Source organism: Vulpes vulpes, chromosome 2 (genome assembly GCF_048418805.1).
Source record: "Vulpes vulpes isolate BD-2025 chromosome 2, VulVul3, whole genome shotgun sequence".
In the NCBI taxonomy this organism is placed as follows: domain Eukaryota; kingdom Metazoa; phylum Chordata; class Mammalia; order Carnivora; family Canidae; genus Vulpes; species Vulpes vulpes.
In genome coordinates, this window is record NC_132781.1 from 158,894,968 (window position 1) to 158,909,749 (window position 14,782).

A 14,782-nucleotide genomic window follows, 5' to 3' on the forward strand; every position below is an offset into this window, starting at 1 on the left:
TGTTTTATGATAACACGTAACATCTGCCTCCCCGCGCATGCCTTCCTCCCGTGCTTTCCAGAAGCCTCTCATGAAGCAGGGATTCCAGCTGGCAGAGCTGTAACAAGTGTTTCCATAAGCATTCCCACGATCCTTTAAGTGAGGAGCGTGACCTCGGAACCATGTGCCCGGCCCCCCTCCCCTGACGTAGGAGGAGGTGGGAGGTAAGAACAATACTGGGAGGGCTGGGGGGGCTGCGCTCCCTGTCTGGGGCACGGCCGGAAAGCTGAGCATTTGTAGGCCATCCAAACACTGTCGTTCTCCTGGGATCCCAGGGTTAGAAGGGGAGAGCGAATTGATTTCTGCCTTCACATTAGAGCAGAGACAGCTCACACCACAGCCCCCTCTACTTTTCTGAGCTTTCCTTTGGTGCTTCCCATTCGTTTTGGTCACGGGACTTACGAACTAAGTATAAGAGAGTTGGCAAACTTGGGATGTGTGGGTGGCTGGGTCGGTGAAGCATCCGACTCTTGATCTCAGCTCAGGTCTCGATCTCAGGATTGTGGGTCCAAACCCCGTGTTGGGTTCCTCTTTCTTGAAAAGAAAACTGGCAAACTAAAGCCAAGATGCTTTCTCTTTGTGTTGGGATGCTCTCAACTGGTGAGTTTTTAGGTAGGGGGTTCCTTCAGTTTCCCCGGGCTGGTGGGAACACGGGGATTCCAAGCTTTGGAGCACTGGAGGGTGTCTTGCTGTGACTGTGCCTGGACTGAGTCCCGCTGCCCGCTGGGCCAGTTCCTAATCACTTCTCCGGTTGTAGAGATCCTCCGATCATATCAGGTTCCTGTCAGGCCCAGCCGAGGGGGCCTGCGTGGCTTCAGCTGGCTGACTCTGCATTCTGTGCTCACTCCTGTGACCAAGTGACAGGCAGTGATCAACATGACCGCTTATTTTATTAGAAATTAGCGAGCACCCCACTGGAAGCCTTGTCCCCTGGACGTCAGTGGTGCATGGCTGTGACTGGAATTTTCGTCTGCAGGTGAGGAAGGCACAAGCAGTGACTAGAGGTGGTGAGGGGACCTACACCCTCACCCTCGAGTCACTCAGCACTTGGCCTCAGATCACTCCCTAGCCTGTTCTAGAAGCAGGTTGTGAGGGCCTTTGACCTGAGCCACATGGTGGCATTTCTTATATTCATGAAAGACCTTACCGACTTCCGGTCTTTTATGGTAAGACTCTCTGCTTTTTTTTTTTTTTTTTTTTTTAATTTTTATTTATTTACGATAGTCACACACAGAGAGAGAGAGGCAGAGACACAGGCAGAGGGAGAAGCAGGCTCCATGCACCGGGAGCCCGACGTGGGATTCGATCCCGGGTCTCCAGGATCGGCCCTGAGCCAAAGGCAGGCGCCAAACTGCTGCGCCACCCAGGGATCCCCAGACTCTCTGCTTTTAATGAAAGCTCATGGTGGATTTATACATCCGGATGAGAAACTGCATTATCTGCCACGGGAGTGGTGGTGGGGGGAAATACTGTCCTGAGGAATCGAGCTTTCAGGTTCCTAAAGAACCATCGGACAAGCCATCCTTGGGTTTCCACTTCGTGGAGGTCTGTGCTGAATTAGGCCCCGCTCACAGCATCAAGCCTGGGCCGGCCCTCCTTTGATCTGACAGGGAAGCCGTCGGGCTCTGCAGGCCCCAGCCCTCCCTGGTGCTCACGGTCGCCGCCGTGCTGCAGAAGCACAGAGTCCAGCACAGTTTTCTAGAGGTTGACAGAAAGCCAGAGAGACCTTTATTTTGAAGTTTTAGATTACATCCTTTTATTTTTACCCCCTTCCTCTTCTCTGTTGACTTAACGTAAAATTTACGGAGCAGTGACTACATCCCATGTATGTGCTAAGTGCTATATAAGGAATACCCCCCCACTTGATCCTTAAAATAACAGGATGAAGCGTGTGCTGTTACTACCTTCACATTACAGGTTAGGAAACCTGAAGCCCAGAAGAGGAGGGTAACCTGTCCGGGGTCACACAGCTAGAATCTGAGGCACTCAGGATTTGAATGCACACAACCTCTTTCAAACCTGTATCCTTAATGAGAGTGTTACACCACCATCCTCTTTTGCCGCCCAGCTGGCAAAAGTGGGTGAAAAATAATGGGCTTCTCTTCTTTTGGAAGACTTGAAAACCAAGAGGTTAGCAGCGGTTCTTAGGCCACAAAGAGGGCAAGGTGGCAGCAGGTGCCTGGCTGCCGAACAGTACAGGGCGGTGCTTAGGCACGCCAGCTTTGCGGCCAGAGAGACCTGTCTTTGAACCTCTGCTTCAGCACACTCACGCGTGTCACCCCTCCCATGCTCCCTGGGGCAGAATTTCCACGTCTGATGGGAATACTTGTAGTGACCTTCTAGGATTGTGTTTTAAGATTAAAGAAGATATCGACATATAATCACTGAGAACAGCACCTTAATACGTTTTAGCTGCTACTGTTAAAGCATTTGAAGTCCGTGGATCCGAGTCCGCTGGCGGAACTGCTCAGTGGAAAGTGGTAGTTCCCATGGTGGTTGTATTTGTGGGCTGTGGTGGGCAGACCCTGCGGCGGTGCTGGCGCCAGAGACGGAGTCACAGTCACGCACACTGTTGGGGTGTATTAGTTCCTCATCGTCAGAAAGATATTTTGTATTTGGAACTTGCTACTTCCCTTTCTTTGATTTCTTTCTGCTCGTTGAGGGACGTTAAGCTCTTTACTCATCCAAGTTGCTTGAGACAGAGCACTGAGTATTCAGTTGAGGATGGAAGGGAAAGAAGATTTGAGCTCAAGAAAAGGTCTTCTTGGTGAGAGGCACGCCAGCACTCTAAGGAAGCGTGTGCGTTGATGGCAGAGTAGTTTTCACTCCTAAAGATCACTTTCACGTAGCCCAAAAGAACCAAAAAGAAGTGGCCTGGCCCTGACTAGATTTTCAGGCTCTCATTGGAGGGCTTACCCACTTGCCAGCGCGTTTTTTAATTCCATGTAGGAACGTTTGGTTCTTGTGCCTTCCGGAACTAAATGCCATGTGAAAGGATGGTGACGATAGCTTTCTTTGTGGAGTACTTCATATATTTCAAGAACCGTGCTCGTTTCTTTTCCGATTCTTTGATGTTGTCCTCAAAACAGTACTGCAAAGTAGGTGCTAGTAATATTCCCATTTAACGGATGGGGGAGTTGAGGCTTAGGGAGGAGAAGGCTTGTTCACATCTTCTTTGCTCAGAAAAGGCAGGTGAGAGATTTACCCTCTTGTCTGTCTGACCCCCAAGACCCTTTGCGCCAGCCATTCACAGGCATGTTGTCTGTCGTAGGTCTTGGATATTAAAGCCAGGAGGACCATAGATTTTTAGGCATCTCTCTGCTTAGCCTGTCCTGATGACCAGAAGGGAGGAACTTTGAGACTGGTCCTAGATTGGATTTGCAAACTTTTCGTGGGTTTGGTAAAATGTTGCGTTGTTCTTTACCATCACTAAAGCATATGAAAGCGTTGGTGTGATGTATCTGAGAGTGCTGGGGGCTGGTCTTTGTTGCAGGACTCCGTTGTACTGTGGTGTGGTGTGTTGTGCCTGTGGAGAACAGTATAGGGGGTAGTCCCCTAATAAGGAGCTGCCCTTGAGTTGCAGAGGACAAGCAGGGCTTGGAGGATTTTCCATATTTATTCATATCTGAAATGGGACATAAGGAACCCAGGAGAGAAGTGGGCCAAGTGTTTTTGCTTGATGGATTAGCATTGTGTTCCTCTTTTCCTCAAGCCTCCCTTTGGACATAAGTCAGAAGGCTGCACTGCCCCCTTTTAAGTGAAATTCTTGGATTGGTGGAGCCAATCCTTTAAATCTTGCTTTTCCATCAAGATTTGTCAGTTTGCACTGTTTTCAGGAGACTCAAGCTCTCTCCCACCTCTTTGGAGGCCGTGTACTCGTGTCATTGGTGCAAACCAATGTTAAATTTCACCTGGGCCGTCTTACAAATCCATATGGGAGGAGGCTTATGTGAATTGGCTGCTTCTGCTATGAAAAAGGAGTCTGCTTTTCTTAGCCTTCCTCAGTGAACATGTGGGTGATGTTTTTCCCAAACTTTTTTTTTTAATTTGTATTTGAAATACCGTAGCATTCTACTTTAATCGTCTTTCACTTCCATGAAACATGCATCTTGAATTTCTTGTGCCATCGAGGTAGAAATGGACAGCATGTATGACTTCCATGGAAGATGTCTCAGGATTGCCCCTAATTACGTGCCTAACTACTAGCCGACAAAGTGGAAGGATTAGAAGCTTGTTACGTGACACCAGTCAGGAACATGCCGAGGCGGGTGGCTATAGACATCTGTGAAGCATTAATAATCAGACAGTAGGTAATGGTGCCCCGCACATCTTCCCAACAGGTCCAGGAAACCATCAGCCAGAGAAACTGCCTGAAAAGGTGGTTCGTGTTTTCAAGAAATCCACCCATCAGTGATGTGTTTGTGAGAACAGGGTCTGTTAATCCAAGGTGACCAGAGATTTCAGAATTTGGTTGTAGATCGAATTGTTCATAATTGGCCCAGTCTGGGAGAGGAGACGCAGCCTAACTGATTTTGTGAGCTGGCAAGCTGTCTCCAAAAGTCATTTGAAATAAGTTCTCTTTAGGTTGGGTTCTTTAACATTCTCTAGAGAGTGTTTGTCCTGGGAGGTGGTGCTGGGGATCTGGGACCACTTAACTTTTCTGAGACATGGTTTACCCATCTACAAAACTGAAATGAGTGTACCTGTCTCATGAAGCCGTGGTGAGGCTTTCACAAAACCCACATGTGCAGGGCCTGGTTCATAGTAGGTGCCTAAGTTTGGATTTTTAGTGTTCTTGATAAAGGATGACTAGTTTGGAAAATAAAAGTATATGGATGATATAGAAGTTTTCTTTGGGATCCCTGGGTGGCTCAGCGGTTTGGCGCCACCTTTGGCCCAGGGCGTGATCCCGGGGTCCTGGGATCAAGTCCCGCATCGGGCTCCCTGCATGGATCCTGCTTCTCCCTCTGCCTGTGTCTCTGCCCCTCTCTCTCTCTCTCTCTCTCTGTGTGTGTCTCTCATGAATAAATAAAATCTTTTAAAAGGTTCTTTAAAACACCATTATTGGGGCACCTGGGTGGCTCAGGGGTTGAGTGTCTACCATCGGCTCAGGGCGTGATCCCGAGGTCCTGGGATCCAGTCCCGCATCAGATTCCCTGCGGGGAGCCTGCTTCTCCCTCTGCATGTGTCTCTGCCTCTCTCTGTGTCTCTCATAAATAACTAAATAAAATCTTTAACAAAAAAAAAAAAATAGGGATTTTGGGGTGTGTGACTCTATCCCCAGACTTGAATTTTGATTTAGTTAAGCAGACAGCACTAAACTGTATAATGAAGAGACTTGTTTCTGGTCCTGGTTCATTTGCTTTTTAGTTATGTGATAAGTTGGAATCAATAAGCTTTGTAAGCCTGGGTCTCAGTTTTTCTCATTTTTAAAAGAAGTTGCTGATTAGATGGTTTCTAAGGCTCCCTTTAGCTAAACATGTCCCTGATTCTGTGTCTTACAATCTGGAGAGGTAGAGGGAGGCACACCCAAGATAAAATGCTCCACTTCCCCCAGCTGGCTCATTAGCAGAGCCAAGAGCAGTACGTAAGAAATCTGGCAGACGCGGTCCTGTCCATTGTCATCTGACCTGGGGTGTTTCCCTGCGTAAACTCATCCCCTCTTCTGTGCGTGGTAGTCCTAAAGGGTGAGCAGCAGTTGCCTTTGAGTTGAGTGTGCATCACGAGCCGAGTTTCAGTGCCTGGAACAGGGGTCAGGAAGCTTTCTGGAGCCCTGGCAGGGGTGGGTAGGGGTCGCAGCCGCAGGAGGTAAAAGGCTTCTGCCCTGCAGGGGAGGGAGGTAGACCGGCAGCTGCACCTGTGCTCCCTCCCCTGGTGGGGCCGGGACGCGCGTGGTGCCCTCCAGAGCGAGCGCCCACAGCTGTGCCTCCTTCGGGACTCGGTGGCTGACTCCTTATTGAGAATTTTTTGCCATCCCACCAAGTTTACCAAGTCAGCTTTGATGCATCCCCGCAGAGAAGCCATCCTCTGTTCTGCAGTTAGAGGTTTTTGGGCTGTAAACACTGAACTGGCTGTCCCAAACCTTTCTTTAACCCACGCTACGGCAAAGATACAGCTCCACCTGCTGAGCGTGATTCCTTTTGGATCTTTCACTCCCCGAAGGGATGTGTAAGGGAAACATCAGCTGATGGCTGTTGAGTATTTGACACAGAGCCTATATAGAGGTTGCTAAGTTTTGCTCCGGAATAAATATACCAGGGAGAGAAGCACTTGGAAATTCTCACTGCTGGGTGGGGAGTCGAGGTCGTTTGGGGACTCTCTGAGGGCTGTCCCGTTTGTCTGCTTTCGACGGCCTCAGATGGGCTTGGAAACAGCAATAAATACAGAACTGGTAGAGATACTCCCTGATGCTCTCCTGGCCAGAGGGCTTCATAAAGAAAGCCAAACAAGGAGAGAAGAGTGCAAAAAAAAAAAAATCTTTTGGGGGCGCATATGGAATTTGATCCACTCTTCCTGTCTTTTGGCTTTAGGGGAGCCACGGATCCCCTGTGCTGCCTCCTAGACAGGGTGGGACAGGGTGGGGGGCACGTGTGGGGTGGGAGTTGCGGGAATCTGTCCTCCTTTGTTGGTGCTTCATGACTTGGAAACGGAAATAACACTCCGCCTGCCTTGCTGGAGACTCCTGGCAGCCTAAATGGAAAACCTGCGTCAAGTGAGCAAAAAAATCAGGGAGGAAAGGGCCCTTGAGCACCCACAAACTGTCGTGTAAAAGTCCTAGCGGACAAGCCACGTGCTTTACGCTCTGGGAAGACCCCTGCCGCTCACGGAGGATGGGCCGTGGGGAGCTTCTGGCTGCCACACTCGCCACCTCGTTCGCGGCAGCCCGCAGCGTGGAGAGCGTCCTTAGGCCTGTGCTTCAGGGTTGCAAAAGCCAAGGCTCCCAGGATTAAGTGGTGACTGATGTAGCTCCACCCTGCAGGTGAAGTAGGAGAATAGGAATTTTTATTGTTATTAGAGCCCATCTGTGCTTTCAGAGTCTTATTAGACTGCTTTGACAAAAGCTGTGTACCCTTAACCTTGGAAAATTGTGTGCACATTTGCACATACACACCTGCCTCATGCATGTACACCTCGACCTTCACATACCTACACACACACACACACACACACACACACACCCCTGCCCTCATACACACCCTTTCACACATATGTTACCCTACCTTCACACACACCCCTCTACTTTCTCACGCATGGATATGCCTGTATCTTCTCTCTCTCTCTCACACACACACACACACACCACACTCCTTTCTCTCATGCATGAGTACACACCACACATACACCACAGGCACCTGCCTTCACACACACAGCCCTTCACACTCTTCATGCATACATATACACCTCTACCTTCGCACACACAATTCTCCTCCCTCCCTCATGTGTGCATGCACACACTTGGACAACACTCTCGCATCCGTATACACCTTTATCTTCACATCCCACACACCTGCTTTCTCTCTCATACATACATACACACCCAGACCTACACAGACCCCTACTTTCTCACGCATGTGTATACATGCCCCTGCCTTTACACACAGATCCACACCACACAGCCCTCTACAAACTGTCTAGGTGCTCACAGCCGTGGGGAGGGATTCTATACCCCCATTAAGAACCTGCGATTTCTTTCTTCCATCAAAGTTGATTTTGTTTTTTGGTTGTTTTTTGTTTCAAACAAAACTAGGTTTCCAGTTTCCACGTTCATAGGAGATTAGAAGCAACATATTAGATGAGGAAGTGTAGCAAAGAGCAGAGCAGAAAACGGTAGAGAGTAGACCAGGGCCGTGTTCCAGGAGCGGTTCCTCCCCATGGTGTCCCTCTGCCAGGGAGAAACGGCCTGTGTGCACTGCTTTGTCTTCTTTGTAAACACACGGACCCTGTAAAACTCCCCAGAAGGCCTCCCTGTCTTTCAGGATTAAGACGGGGTTGGTACATCAGTTCCCCTGCGAGGCCCCCCCTTCAGTGACAGTGCGGGGAGCGCAGGCCGGTGGTTCTGAGGGTAGAGCCGGGTAGTGTCCTCCTGCTGCTTTTTCCCTGGCTGTCGCCCTCCTTGGGTCACAAGCTCCTTGAGGGCAGGGACCGTGTCTGGCTCGTGCAGCCCTGTGTCCCGAGTGTGTGCCCGTCACTCATAGGTTTCAGTGATTCAGTGACTGAATGAAGCGGAAAGACAGCTGGAACATGGTGGAAAAACCTGTCAACGTGAAGATAACAGACTCATGTACTGACTTTGCCCTGACTTTGTGACCTTGCCACACGTTCTCTGAACCTCAATCATTCATCTGTGAGATGAGAGGGCAGGCCTTGCGTGAACTCGAAAGTTCTGTCCTGTGATCTTAATAGAATTAATTTAGATTTTATTTACTTATTCATGAGAGACAGAGACACAGGCAGAGACACAGGCAGAGGGAGAAGCAGGCTCCCTGCGGGGGGGGCCCGATGCGGGACTCCATCCCCAGAACTGATCCCCAGACCCGGGATCATGACCTGAGCCGAAGGGAGACGCTCAACCCCTGAGCCACCAGGTGTCCCCTAATAGAATTTTTTTGGAGCAGAGATTTGCTTGTGAAGAAGGGACGGTGTTTCCAGCGTGGTCAAGATCACATTGGCCCCGCCACTGAATCCGTTCACTGAAAATGCTTCCTTTAGGTTGTGTGGTTTTCTCCTCAGTTTTTATTAAAGGACAGTGATGGACACTGTGCTGAAGTGCAGTAGACCCCAGACGGTTGAAGGAGATTCGATCTGCCCGGTTGGCTTGCACTGTGGCATTGACCCTCTTGGTGCAGTAGAGGGTGTTGGGCTTTCCTGTGGGAAGGAAGAGCCGGGGGGTGAGGGGATGATGCTTGTGTTTGTGTTAGGGGTGCTGTCACTACCGTGTCCTGCCCAGAAGATTCAACCAGAGGGCAGTCAGTCAATGGAAGAAACAGTTTTCTTTGTATTAATCCAGATGTGCAGCTTTCTGCAGGGACCTACAGATGAGTTGTGGGCTGGGCTGACTGGTACCTCCTTCCCCCCAGGGCCCCCCACACACCCCGTGTTCCTGTGGGCCTGGCGGCAGGTCACAGATTCAGCTTGTACAGAATTGCTGCTTGGGTCACAGAGGATACAAGACAAGCCGTGGTTAAGTTAGACTGCATCAGTGTGTGGGAGATCACCCTGGGCTCCTGGGAAGTTTACCTTCGTGCTGTCAGTGAAGTACGAATTTGCTAAGGCTCTCGGGAATGTAAACGAGGGAAGGTCTCGGTGAACTTGACAACAGACTGTCCAGACCTTGAAGCTTCGGGCGGTTGTTTATGTGTGGACAGATGCTGTGAAGTGCAGATCTGCCCCAGCCAGCCACTAGAGCTGGCCAGGCAGGACTTCTGCTCAGAAATCCCCGAAGTTGGAGTTACTGCTTGTCCTTGAGATGATGAACAGTGTGCTTGCAAAGGGCACAAACAAACCATACGCACGCTAACGAGGCTTCGGCACTGTCTTCTAGCAGGTGGTCCCTGCTAGGAAACGGAGTCATCTCCAACTTCTTGGGCTTCCTGCCCTTTCCAGTAAGTACTCTCCTCCTGTCTGTCCTGCCTCTTAAAGGCCCTGGCCCTCCCCTCCTCTCCAGCCAGGCAGCCACTGCCCTCGTGGCTGCAGAGGCTCCTCTGCTGACTCTCCTGCCCCTGGTCCTCCCACAGTCACCAGAGACGTCAGTTACAAGTGCCAACTGACAGGATCACTCCCGAACCAGGTGACTTAAAACATCAGTAGTCTTTTTGGCTGGTGCTTTCTGTGGCTCAGAAATTCAGTAGGGTCGTGGTTCTGGCTCCGGCTCTCGGGATGCATAGACTGCGGGGGTGCATAGACTTTGCCTCTCACTGGGAGGATGTCAGTCACTCCTTGGAGGAGGAGCATGCCGGGTGAGAGATGGCCTTATGGCCATTTTTGGACAGGATAATCTTCTTACCTTCTGAGACCCAAGGCTGTTCCTGTCATTTGTCTATGGAAGAATCTTTAGGGATACTAATCCCTCTGAAGACGTAGATTTTAAAGTTTTCAAGGCCAGAGAACATGGCACAGAAGCCTTACCTACAGAGGAGACAACTGCACAACTAACTGCTGGGAGACAGGTCTGGAGCCCACTTAGGAAACTGCTGCCCTCTGAGCCGTTTGAGGGGAAACCAGCCCGACTGTAGGCCCCTTGGGACAGGCCCCAGTTACCTCCTCATGTCACACCTTCCTCCTGTGTGAGCGCACAATGCACGTGCTGTGCTCTTGCACACCCATCCTTCATCCCACTGCACCTGCAGAGGTGCCCCCCACCCCCACCCCGTGTCTCCTGTTGCACTGCTGGGTGCATGCAGCCGGTGATAACCAGCTCAGGTACCCTTCCCCTGAGAAGCCTTTTGAGGTTTCCTGTGCCACTTAGTGTCACCTTTACTGTAACTTCGTTCATTCTTGTGGGTTGGTGTGTTCACTGTATTAGACTTTGAGTTCATCACAGGTTGGAGCATGTCCTGTCCTTTCATTTCTGCCTAGGGGCTGAATAAACCTGATGATGATTTCCAAATTGGTCTGTGCCCTTTTACTTCATTTAATGGGGCTGAGTTTTACTGCATGTAAATGATGGGCAACACTGGCAGCTGTCTGAATTTGGTAGGAGATTTTTTAAGCTGTAGTGTTTTATTCAACTTACTATTCTGAAAAATTGTTCTCATCTGTGCTAACAGTTGTTTTACTTGTTGTCGGTGATTGAAGCAGTTTTGCACCTTTTCTTTAAGTTATGGGGAAAACTAGCAGTAAGTGAAGCCCTTTCTAACTTGGTTTATGTGTTCACACACACAGAACACTTAACCCGATCCCGTCGAGCCTCACCAGCCTAAAGTGGGATAACTGCCCCTCCTTAGTCTTTGACATCCTAACAAGGCCTAAAATCTGTAGATTTTAACCACCGCATAAGTTCCTGAAGACTTTGTTTTACTCGCCATTCAGTATCAGAAACCATTCAGCATCAGAAACGGTGCTTGTCACCTAGGAAACACTCAGGTAATGATTGAATGACTAATGGAGTGGGCAGTGAACTCTGGAGAGTGACGTGGAAGGGGTCATTCTTTGACTATTTTACCTTGCAGCCTGGACACCACCCCCAGTGGGAGGTACTCCTGGTGAAGCGCACTGCCTGAAGGGACCATCCCGGAGAGAGTCCTTAGTCACCAGATGACTGTCCACACAATAAATAGAAAGCCGGTTGGGGGCAGGGACCAGGGATGGCATCCCACCCCTGCCATCACTGTCTTTCTGGGGTCACTCCTGTTGTTGCCTGGGGCTGCGGGCCATCTGTGTTTTCTCCACTCTCCAGAACTGTGTCCTATCTGGATCCCTTGGGGTTTGGGATGACTCCCAGGTGAAGGGCTCCGGTTCACTCTAATATTAACTTTCACAAGCTGTCATTAAGCGTCCTCTTGTTCTGGGAAATCTTTAGTCATTTCCGAATTTACTGATAGACATCCTTAGCCCTAGAAATTTATTATGCAATATTTCCAATTAGGATTCATTGGGATTAATACAAAATAGGAGTTAGAATGTTTAGCCGTGGTATGTTTTCAGTGCTCAAATAGATACGGTTGGACAGAGGACTATCGGGAAGGGAACCTTTATGCTGCTGGCACCCTTGGGGGCAAGGCTGTGACAGGCAGCATGCTGGCTTGGGGCATGTGAGCAGGCTCCATGGAACGTGGACACGGTATCTCATATTGATCTTTCCCAACCAGGTTACAACTTTTCTTCCTAGATAATACGCTGCTCAGTTTCTAGTTTATCTCCTCTGACTCCCTGTATGTTCTGGACAAAGGTTTCAGTGTAGCTAGCTTTGCTTCTGTCTGAATCTGGTTTTGGTTCTCAGGAAGATGATTAATACCCAGTTGAGAATATTTCTAAAGACCAGAAGTTTTTAGGGGTTATGAGTGGTCTGTGGATTAGAATTGCATATAAAATGTTTCTGTACATGTGCAGTTTTCTGGAGCTTTGGCTTTCATCAGAGTCTGGGATTCTGCAGTCCCTCCAAAATGATTGTTTTATTTACTTATTTTTTTTAAGAATTTTTTTTTTAAGTAACCTCTACACCCAACATGGGGCTCAAATCCATAACCCCAAGATTAAGAGTTGAATGCTCCACTAACAGAGCCAGCCAGGTGACCCCAAAATGGGTATTTTATTTTTTAGATTTAAAAAAAATTTATTTTAGAAAGGGTGAGAGTGTGGGTGAACAGGGGGGAAGGGTTGAGGGGGAAGGAGAGAGAGATTCTGAAGCAGACTCCCTGCTGAGCACGGAACCAGACGTGGGATTTGATCTCAGGACCTTAAGATCATTACCTGAAATCAGTAGTTGGATGTGTAACCGACTGAGTCACCCAGGTGCCCCCCAAATTAGTGTTTTAAATGAGGGTTTTCAAACTTGACTCTGGCATTTGGGGCCAGGTTGTTGGGGTGTGTTCTCTATATTGTAGAATGTTAAGAAGCATTGCTGATCTCTACCCAATTAGATGCCAGTAGCTCCTCCTCCCCCAATGATCAATGACAATCAAAAAAATTGTCTCCATACGTTGCCAAATGTCTCGTGGGGTTTTGTGGGGAGGACAGAGTCAACCCCAGTTGAGAAACTCTGGTATGTACCTTTTTTTCAGTAGCTGTAATTTTTTAGAGTAGTCTTTGGTTCATAGGAGAGTTGAGCAGAAGGTACAGGGGGTGCCCATATATTCCTTGCCCCCACATATGAGTGGCCTTCCCCACCGAGTACAGTTGCTGAACCTACATGGACACGTCATAATCACTCAGTCCTCGGTCTCCTTTAGGATTCACTCTTGGTGTTGTACAGACTGTGGGTTTGGACAAATGTATAATGATGTATATCCACCACTCTAGTAGCCTGCAGAGTAGCTTCACTGGCCTAAAAATCCTCCGCGCTGTGCTCTGCCTGTTAATCCCTTCCTCCCCTGAACTTTTTACCATCTCCGTGGTTTTGCCTTTTTCAGAACGTCACATAGTTGGAATCATACAGCATGCAGCCTTTTCAGATTAACGTCTTTCACTTAGTAATATGCGTTTAAGGTTCCTCCGTGTCTTCTCATGCTTGATAGCTTATTTCTTTTTAGCGCTGAACAATACTCAGCGTCTGGACGGACCACAGGTTGTTTATCCACCCACCTACTGAAGGACATTTTGGTTGCTTCCAAGTTTCGGCAGTTGTGAATAAAGCTGGTATAAACATTTGTGTGCCGGTTTTTATATGGAAATAAGTTTTCAGCTCCTTTGGGTAAATACCAAGGAGTACAGTTGCTGGATTATATGGCAAGAGTATGTTTAGTTTTGTAAGAAACTGCCACACTGTCTTCGAAGGTGGTTGTATACCATTTTCATTCCCACCAACAGTGAGTCAGAGTTCTGTTTCTCCACATCCTTGTCAGCAATCAGAGTTCTGGATTTGGGCCATTCTAATAGGTGCGTAATGGGATCTCATTGTTGCCTTAATTTGCATTTCCCTGGTAACAAATGATGTGGAGCATCTTTTCATATTTTTATTTGCCATCTGTAAGTCTTCTTTAGTAAGGTGTATGTTTAGGTCTCTGGCTCATTGGTTTACATCTTTTTAACTAGTTTGACTCGAATCATTTAGGGTTTTCCTATTCTGGCACGGTTGTGGGGGTAGGGGTGGGGACACACAGCTGTTTATGGAGTTTGAGCACAGAGCTCCAGTTTACAGCAACAGGAAAGACTTCAGGGTTAGGTTGAGTGGGGTGAATGCTATAAAATATTTATATTTTAAAATGTTTTTAAAACATATATTTATACACACACACACAGAAAATACTCCCAAACACATACTACCGTATATTAAAAATTTCACAGGTATTCACTGAACCATTGCAACAAGCCTATGAAGTAGATACTGTCCCCATTTTATGGATAAATAGAGGCTTAGAGAGGTTAAGAAATATGCCCAAGGTTATAGCTAACGAGTGGCAGAACTGGAAGTTGAATATAGATCTCTCTAGTGGCAACTCAGTTTATCTGCCTTCTTGACCCTTGAAGTGGTGTTAAAATGTGTTCCCATGCCAGCAGACCAGACCCATGTCACCATGGCATTGCCTGGCAAAGAAGGCATGGTATGATAGAAGGTTTTCACTGGACAGAACCAACGCTGCACCGTTTCTGGGGAGAGTGAGCGAGAGAGAGTATGTGTGTGTGTGTGTGTGTGTCTTTGTAGGGTAGTAGCCAGTTTGTTGTGTATCCCAGAATAAATAGTCACTAACCATCTTCAGCAGGAGGAGGCAAGTTGGTGCTTTATTTTTTTTCTTTTTAAAAACAGCCTACTGTATATGTCCTACTGATTATCTGGGAATGAACTAGCCTCCAGTTAACTTGATGTGTGTGTTCTTTGGTGAAATATAAAATGAGTCCTTGTCCCATAGCCTATTTATGGTTCATATACCTGGGGTGTAGATGGTTATGTTTGAAGGTTCTATTTCATTACAGCCAATTATGGCATTTCGAGGATTACTGTATATATTTTATAAAGATTCTCAATAGCGTGTTGATTAGGCTTTTAAAATTCTGAGATTGGCCTGGGCACATCAGTTGATGTCTCCAGCGGGTTGCGTTGGCTACTCCGATTGCCTTAGCTGTACTTCTCAGAGGTACGTGCAGTGGT

The 14,782-nt window shown here is 48.2% G+C and overlaps 1 protein-coding gene across 4 annotated transcripts in view; it reads left to right on the forward strand.

Moving 5' to 3' along the window:
- The window catches only part of CAPZB (capping actin protein of muscle Z-line subunit beta), a 130,196-nt gene that overhangs the window by 44,352 nt on the left and 71,062 nt on the right, over positions 1-14,782 (forward strand). The gene's annotated exons all lie outside the window — the stretch shown is intronic.